Consider the following 9,277-nt stretch of genomic DNA (forward strand, 5'->3'; position numbering starts at 1 on the left):
CTGGCAGCTATGATGGTTCGGACACACTCCGTGTTGGTGATGGTTTAGGTTTGCCAATTATTAGTGTTGGTTCTGCTTCGTTAGCCTCTTCCTCTCGATTGTTTAAATTAAATGATGTGTTACATGTTCCTGGCTTATCCTCGTCATTAATGTCTGTTCAGAAATTTGCCAAAGATAATGCTGTTTTTTTTTTAGTTTCATGCTTCTTGTTTCTTTGTGAAGGACTCTATAACCAAGAAGGTCCTTTTTAGAGGCGGTGCGTCGGGGGGACTGTATACATGGCCAAGTTCGAGTTCGAAGTCTGTTCCTTATGCTTTTGTTGCTGCTCGTGCATCTTCTTCTACTTAGCACATGCGGCTTGGTCACCCACATTTACGGGTTTTGCGTCAGATTTTGCAGTCTTCTGTTAGTTCGTTTAATTCTAGTGATTTGTCTAGTGTCTGTTCTGCTTGTCAGTTAGGGAAATCCTCCCGTTTTTCTTTACCGCGTGTTCCTACTTCTACTTCTCGTGTTTTAGAATTAGTCTATACGGATATTTGGGGCCCTGCGCCGTTACTTTTTGCGAATGGTTTCAAATATTTTGTATTATTTGTTGATGATTTTACGCGGTATATTTGGTTCTATCCCATGCGTGCAAAATCTGATTTATATTCTATATTTGCGCAATTTCGAACTCTAGTTGAACGGTCATTCTCCACTAAAATTATTTCTATGCAATCAAATCTAGGGGGAGAATATAAAAAGCTTCATTCCACTTTAGTCTCTCTTGGTATTCGCCACAGGCAGTCCTGTGCGTTTACACATGAGCAAAATGGTAGGGTCGAACGTAGAAATAGGCACGTTGTAGAGACTGGGCTTGCTTTAATGGCTCAGGCTTCGGTTCCCTCTCGTTTTTGGGATTATGCCTTGGAAACGGCTGTCTACCTTATTAACAAAATGCCCACTCGAGTCTTAAATAATCAGTCTCCTCATTTTTGTTTGCATCGGTCTCCGCCCTCGTACTCGTTTCTTCGGGTTTTTGGCTGTCTTTGTTTCCCTCTTCTTCGTCCCTACAATCGTAACAAACTTCAGTATCCGTCTTCTCCTTGTGTGTTTCTAGGTTATCGTGATTCCTTCCGAGGCTATCGTTGTTTGGATCTTAGCACTAATAAGGTATTTACCTGTCGCCATGTGCGGTTTGATGAATCTGTTTACCTTTTTGCTGTTTCTAGTTCTGTGCAGGCACCTGTTCAGTCTCCTGCTCCGCCTTGGAGAGTGGTTGCTCTGCCTACTCACTTGGAGCTTGAGGTTATTCCTAATGATTCATCGGTGAGTGCTTCTGTTCCGGCTAGTTCTGATGACCGCACTGTTACGACTGAGGTGCAACCGGCTCGTCTTGGAAAGGGTCGGCGGCTTAAACAACCTCCTCCTCCTCGGTCTCATGTTATGGCGACTCGGAGTCAGGGTCCGACTCAGCATGTCGCTCTATCTGCTGTTGCTTCCCCGGAACCCACCTGCTACTCTCAGGCTGTACGTTACCTAGAGTGGCGTGAGGCCATGGACTTGGAGTTCAACGCCTTGCTTCAGAATCATACGTGGCGTTTGGTGCCTTCTACTCCAGGTATGAACGTTGTTGGGTGCAAGTGGGTCTTTCGTACCAAGCGAAAGGCAGATGGCACAGTTGAACGGCATAAGGCCTGTCTTGTGGCCAAAGGTTTCAACCAGATAGCTGGTCAGGATTTCTTCGAGACTTTCAGCCCCGTCGTCAAGCCGACTACTGTTCGTCTTTTGCTTTCTTTGGCTGTGTCTAGAGGCTGGTCTATCTGCCAGTTGGATATCCATAATGCATTTTTGAATGGGAATCTGGCTGAGACGGTTTATATGCGCCAACCTCCTGGGTATGAAGATAAGGCGTCTCCGAATCACGTCTGCTTGCTCCAACGGTCTTTATATGGCCTCAAGCAGGCTCCCCGAGCATGGTTTGTCAGGTTGCACGATTATTTGGTTTCTGTTGGTTTTGTGCCGTCCAAGACTGATCTGTCTCTGTTCGTCTACTCTCACGGTGCTGTTCAGTTGTACTTTCTGGTATATGTTGATGACATCTTGGTCATGGGGTCTGATCAGGCTCAGGTTACTGGACTAGTTGACAAGTTGGCGTTAGAGTTCAAGGTTCGAGATATGGGTGCTCCGACTTTTTTTCTTGGCATTGAGACGGTTTCCTTATCGGATGGCATGCTTCTCTCGCATCGTCGTTATATGAATGACATCCTCAAACGTTCTGGCATGGTGGATTGTAAGCCGGTGTCCACGCCGGTGGCTCTTGTGAAGTCTGACGACTCGGTGGTTCCCTATGCTGATCCTACGCAGTACCGCAGCCTGGCAGGTGCTCTGCAGTACCTTACGGTAACTCGTCCGGATTATCTCATGCTATTAATCTGCTCTGTCAGCATATGCATGCACCCACTACAGCTCACTGGGGCATGCTCAAGCGGGTCATTCGGTATGTTAAAGGTACTTTGCATTATGGTCTTCATATTACAAGATCTTTATCCAGTGACCTTCATGCATTTTCGGATTCGGATTGGGCTAGCAATCCTGATGATCGGAAGTCTACCAATGGATTTGCGGTGTTCTACGGGAATAATCTTGTGTCTTGGTCGTGCCGGAAGTAGCGCACGGTAGCTCGGTCATCCACCGAAGCTGAATACAAGGCTCTTGCAGATGTGACTGCGGAGGTAACTTGGCTGGTCTCTCTTTTGAAGGAGATTGGTATTCCTGTTCGGTCTTCTCCCTGGCTGTGGTGTGACAACTTGGGTGCCACATACCTATGTGCGAATCCAGTTTTTCATGCTCGCACGAAGCATGTGGAGATTGACTATCACTTCGTGCGGGATAAGGTGGCTAAGAACGAGCTTCAGGTTAACTTCATTTCTACGAAAGATCAGTTGGCAGATATTTTCACTAAGCCACATTCGTCTTCTCGTTTTACTTTCCTGCGTTCCAAGCTCAAGGTGCTCGGTCACCCCTGAGCTTGAGGGGAGTGTTAGGACTCTAGTTGTTGTGTTACACTAGGTCTCTCACTTCCAGCTACATTATATTATCATTGTAATTGCTACGTTATTATTTAGTTAATATAATCCTCATTGTAACCATGGACGAGTGACTTCAATTGAAAGAATTGCTTTTGGGTTTTGAGTGTGGATCTCAGCAAGAGTATGTTGAGTTTAAAATAACTGTTAAATTTACAGTTCCTAACACACTTCGCCTGAAGTATGAAATCTAAGAAACACTTTATCGCTCTAGCTTCCATACAACAGGGAGAGTAAAAAACGTTGAAAGAATTTCTTGAACGGTGGCAAAAAGAAGTATAAACAATAGAGAACTAGGATGTCTGAACAACCCTAACATTGTTCATGGAAGTATTAAGATCGGGGGATCCATTCACCAGCCTGCGAAGGGAAACCCTCGAGACCTACGCCCAAGCCATCCAGCAGGACCACAAATACGCAGAAACAAAGGAAGCCTTACGGCAAAAGAGGAAGCGAGAGGCAAAGAGACCCCGCGAAAGAGGATGTCAAAGCTATCAGGAGACCTTTCACGCGTGTGAGAAGCCTGGTGACATGCTAAATTTAAGAGTATAAATTGAAAAAAATTATTTTTTTTATTACGGTGGTTAGACATTATTTTCATTTCTCCATTCTGTCTATTCTTAGAACCCTAGATAGAAAATTTATTTTATTTTCTCCTTTCAATTCCAAGTTCCAATACACGTATTAGTCAGATACAAGTTTCAATTCTACTTTTGGAGCAAGGATGGAAGATTTTGATATGTAATTTCATCTCCAAATAGATAAGTCCATTCAAATTTCATTTCATTGCAATTTTGCTTATTGCTTTGTTACTTTGATCTATTGCATTGTGATTGTTATGGATTACTCCTTTGATTTTGAATCTATTTTTATTTCTATTATGACAATGTGTGAGTAGTCTTCTTAGGAGGGAGATAGGAATGTAGATTATGTTTATTCAGATGTGACTTTGAATTTATTGATTAGAGTTGATGAGACTTGGCTTTGATGATGTTAATCAATATGATTGAATCCCGATTAGAAGGTAATTACCTAAGATGAAAGTCGGATAAGGAGCCTGCCAGAAAGAGTGTCACGCTCATGATGCATGATATGAGAGAAACTTCAAACGTGGCCTCTACTATCACGAAGGGTATCAAGCAAGTAAGGAGCTTTGTAAGACCAAATTTAAAATGCAACCTCTCCTATCACGCATTCCCACTTGGTGTCACGCTCGTGAGAGGAAACTTCAAAGAGTGAATCATAGCCTTCACAAGGTTTGTCACGCTCATGAGAGGCCTCGTGGCGCGCCTGATCTAGGGGTACAAATTGGGAGGGTTAGTACTCCCTTTGTCCCATTTTATCTATCATACTTATTAATTATTTATTGGTGTGCAAGCCAAATCTTTCTTCTTTTGTTTATTTTCTTTAATAGTTTTTACTTGTTTTTAAATTTGATTTATTTTTTGTGTGTTTAATTGTATGTATTTTTAGTATAGTTTCTAAATATATAATTTTGTATGCTAATAATATTGATTTTAATTTTAATATTATGAAAAATTGAATTAAAAATAAATTCAGTCAAACCTTAATACACTCCAATAGGTTTTGCATAGTAAATGAGTATTTTAACAATTTCATATGTTTCTTCTTTATAGCAATCATCAGTCTCAAGATTTCAGTTGAAAAAAATATATAAAAAAGTTAAAAAAAAAAAAAGATTTTAGCATGTGTGTGTGAGAGACATGGATAGGATGATATACCACATTTGAAGAGGAAAAGTATTAAGAAAAAAAAAATTGTTAATTCTTTGAATTTAGAGTTTTTTCCCAAAATGGTTCCTCGACTATTGCTCATTCTCAATTTTGCATTTCGACTTTCAATTGCACCTAATGTGGTCCCTCGACTTTCAAAAACTCACCCAATTTGGTCCCCCGTTACATATTCCGTCAAATCAGTGTTAAAATGGAGGGCATTTTCGTCCATTTACCTATTGTTAGCCTAATAAACATTGAGAAATAGTTGAGGGACCATTTTGAGAATAGTCAAGGGACCATTTTGGGAAAAACTATTTTATTTATTTCATTTTTGTTTATTTTCATTTTTTAGACGCTATAAAATTAGAATTTCTAAACATTTTTTTCTTACAAATATAAATAGTTAAAATCGCGCAATCCAACCTCAAAATTTTTAACTTTCTTTACAGACTTTTCCCCTCTAAATATGCAAACTATTCCTATGAAGTTTTACAATAAGTTCCGTAAATTTCATAAATACTCATATACTTCTTTTTTTTTTTTTCGTAAATTTCATAAATACTCATATACTTCTTTTTTTTTTTTTTAATGTTCATAGACAATCAATCACTATGTATCACATTAAATATTACTTTTACCATTGAAAATAATATTTTTTTTTCAAGCGTAGACACCCAAAGAGTGGAAAATGTAGGGAAAATATTGGAACGAAAGGTAAATTTTTCTAGTAAACTTCTCAGGTGAGCCGAAAAGTAAAATCTCGTCATTGTTTGCTGCAATATTTTCTGTATTTGATTTCGAAATAATTATTAAATTTTATATTAATTTACATTTTTTAAGATATTGTATGACATCTTTTATATGTTTTCCTCTTCTTATTTTTTTTATTAATTATTAATTATTAAGGCAAGTATAATTTATTTTGTAATGTGGACACATTATTTTTAATAATTTTGATTTAATTAAATTATACCTTAATTATAAAAATCCTACTTAATAATTTTAGTATATTACACGAGACACAATAATTATTATAAATAATGTTTAATAATTGTCAATTTGTATTCAACAATAAAATTTATAGTTAATTTTTAAGTCAATCATAAAATCTTTTGTGTTGTGGGCACATTATTTTTAATTATTTGATTTTAATAATATTATATCTTATTTATAAAAAAATCCAAAGTAATATATTTAGTACTACGGATGTGACTAAGAATAATTTTAATTGGTGCTTAAAAAATAAGTATTTATAAAATTTACGAAACTTATTGTAAATCTGCATAGGAATAGTTTGTATATTTAGATAGAGGGAAAAAGTCTGTAAAAAAGTTAAAAATTTGTAGGATGTATTGAACGATTTTAACTATTTATATTTGTAAGAAAAAAAAAATGTATAGAAATTCTTATTTTATAGAGTCTAAAAAATGAAAATAAACAAAAATGAAATAAATAAAATAGTTTTTCCCAAAATGGTCCCTTGACTGTTCTCAAAATGGTCCCTCAACTATTTCTCAATGTTTATTAGGCTAACAATAGGTAAATGGACGAAAATGCCCTCCATTTTAACACTGATTTGACGGAATATGTAANTAAATTTCATAAATACTCATATACTTCTTTTTTTTTTTTTTAATGTTCATAGACAATCAATCACTATGTATCACATTAAATATTACTTTTACCATTGAAAATAATATTTTTTTTTCAAGCGTAGACACCCAAAGAGTGGAAAATGTAGGGAAAATATTGGAACGAAAGGTAAATTTTTCTAGTAAACTTCTCAGGTGAGCCGAAAAGTAAAATCTCGTCATTGTTTGCTGCAATATTTTCTGTATTTGATTTCGAAATAATTATTAAATTTTATATTAATTTACATTTTTTAAGATATTGTATGACATCTTTTATATGTTTTCCTCTTCTTATTTTTTTTATTAATTATTAATTATTAAGGCAAGTATAATTTATTTTGTAATGTGGACACATTATTTTTAATAATTTTGATTTAATTAAATTATACCTTAATTATAAAAATCCTACTTAATAATTTTAGTATATTACACGAGACACAATAATTATTATAAATAATGTTTAATAATTGTCAATTTGTATTCAACAATAAAATTTATAGTTAATTTTTAAGTCAATCATAAAATCTTTTGTGTTGTGGGCACATTATTTTTAATTATTTGATTTTAATAATATTATATCTTATTTATAAAAAAATCCAAAGTAATATATTTAGTACTACGGATGTGACTAAGAATAATTTTAATTGGTGCTTAAAAAATAAGTATTTATAAAATTTACGAAACTTATTGTAAATCTGCATAGGAATAGTTTGTATATTTAGATAGAGGGAAAAAGTCTGTAAAAAAGTTAAAAATTTGTAGGATGTATTGAACGATTTTAACTATTTATATTTGTAAGAAAAAAAAAATGTATAGAAATTCTTATTTTATAGAGTCTAAAAAATGAAAATAAACAAAAATGAAATAAATAAAATAGTTTTTCCCAAAATGGTCCCTTGACTGTTCTCAAAATGGTCCCTCAACTATTTCTCAATGTTTATTAGGCTAACAATAGGTAAATGGACGAAAATGCCCTCCATTTTAACACTGATTTGACGGAATATGTAATGGAGGACCAAATTGGGTGAGTTTTTGAAAGTCGAGGGACCACATTAGGTGCAATTGAAAGTCGAAATGCAAAATTGAGAATGAGCAATAGTCGAGGGACCATTTTGGGAAAAAACTCTTGAATTTATTGATTAGAGTTGCTGAGACTTGGCTTTGATGATGTTAATCAATATGATTGAATCCCGATTAGAAGGTAATTAACTAATCTAGGCTCAAGGGGCTGATTAACCACACTTCACCTTCTACAAAAAGCAAGTATGGAATGTCAAGACCAAGGTGTTTGATGAAATACCTCTTAGACATTCATTATTCATGAGAACATCCTTGCGTGTTCTAAGTGTGGCTCTGATACCATGTAATGGTAGTGACAAGGACGGGGATGTGGAATAATTAAAGAAAGAATATATATATATATATTATATATATATATATAGATATTTTAGTTACTCCATAAAGATTATAAAATATAGACTCTAGAGTAAGCCAATAAGGGTAAGAACATTACTAAACACTCTATTACTATATATATTATTTATTTTCGTTATTATATATATTATTTTATTGTATTGTTATTGTATTTTTATGTAATTTGGACTTTAGAACATTTGACATTTGGACTATTTGCAATTTGCATTTGCTATTTTTGGATTAAAATTTGAACTTCGGTAGTTCGTATTTTTTTAAATTGCTATATTTAGTTTTTTTTTAAATAGTACGAAGATAACACTTTGACTAGGGTTGACCGAGGAAGGGGATTCCCTGTCCCAGCCAAATTCCCCGCGGGGACAGGGATGGGGAATTTTTCCCCTTCCCCGCCGAGGACGGAGACGGGGACAGGAATGGGGTCGCGGTGGTGAAATAAAACTATGTTGTAGAGTGAAGAGTACAACAGAATATATAGAGCTAAATAAACTAATTCTAACGAAAGTTACAACAGAATAAAAGCTAGTCTAAGGCTAACAAATGGAGAGAGTAGGACAACTAGCAGGTAAATATACTATATATAAATATATACATACATACATATATATATATATATATATATATATATATATATATATATATATATAGAGAGAGATAGAGATGAGAATAAGAAAGACTTCTTGTAAAAAATGTGGAATAATCGGATGCACTGTCTAGCATTACTCAATGCACATCCTAAGTTTTTAATTTATAAAATCACCTCTGTTTTTTTTTTCCTCTAATTTTTAACTATTGTCCATCTAATCATAAAAAATGAACGGATGAGATTTACTTAGTGTTCACCTTCTTCATTTTTTAAGGTTTTAGGGTTTATCAGGAATGCACTCTATACTGTTACAAGTTACACTTTATAATGTTGCAAATTACACTTTTAAAGTGTAAAAGAATTATCTGTCAACATCATACGCTAACAACTATGTCAAAAGTTATAGCTAGTAGTGAATGCACGCCTTTATTTCCTTATATACTTGCATACCAATAAGTGTCACGTTTTGATGGCATGATGCAACTCTTGCCATGCGGACCTATTTTGATACCAATTCTCAAAATTAAGCTCTTATCACTACACTAACAATTATCACTAATAGGGAAGCTGTAACTTTATTTTCTTATATTTACGTAAGAGTCATCATCATGTTCTAATGGCAGGATGGTGGACTCAACCTCCAAGAATCCACCCGACATGTCAAAAATGGCACAAATTCCCCCCCCCCCCCCCCCCCCCCCCCCCCCCCCCCCCCCCCCCCCCCCCCCCCCCCCCCCCCCCCCCCCCCCCCCCCCCCCCCCCCCCCCCCCCCCCCCCCCCCCCCCCCCCCCCCCCCCCCCCCCCCCCCCCCCCCCCCCCCCCCCC

The sequence above is a fragment of the Ipomoea triloba genome, chromosome 9, assembly GCF_003576645.1.
Source record: "Ipomoea triloba cultivar NCNSP0323 chromosome 9, ASM357664v1".
Classification (NCBI taxonomy): Eukaryota; Viridiplantae; Streptophyta; class Magnoliopsida; order Solanales; family Convolvulaceae; genus Ipomoea; species Ipomoea triloba.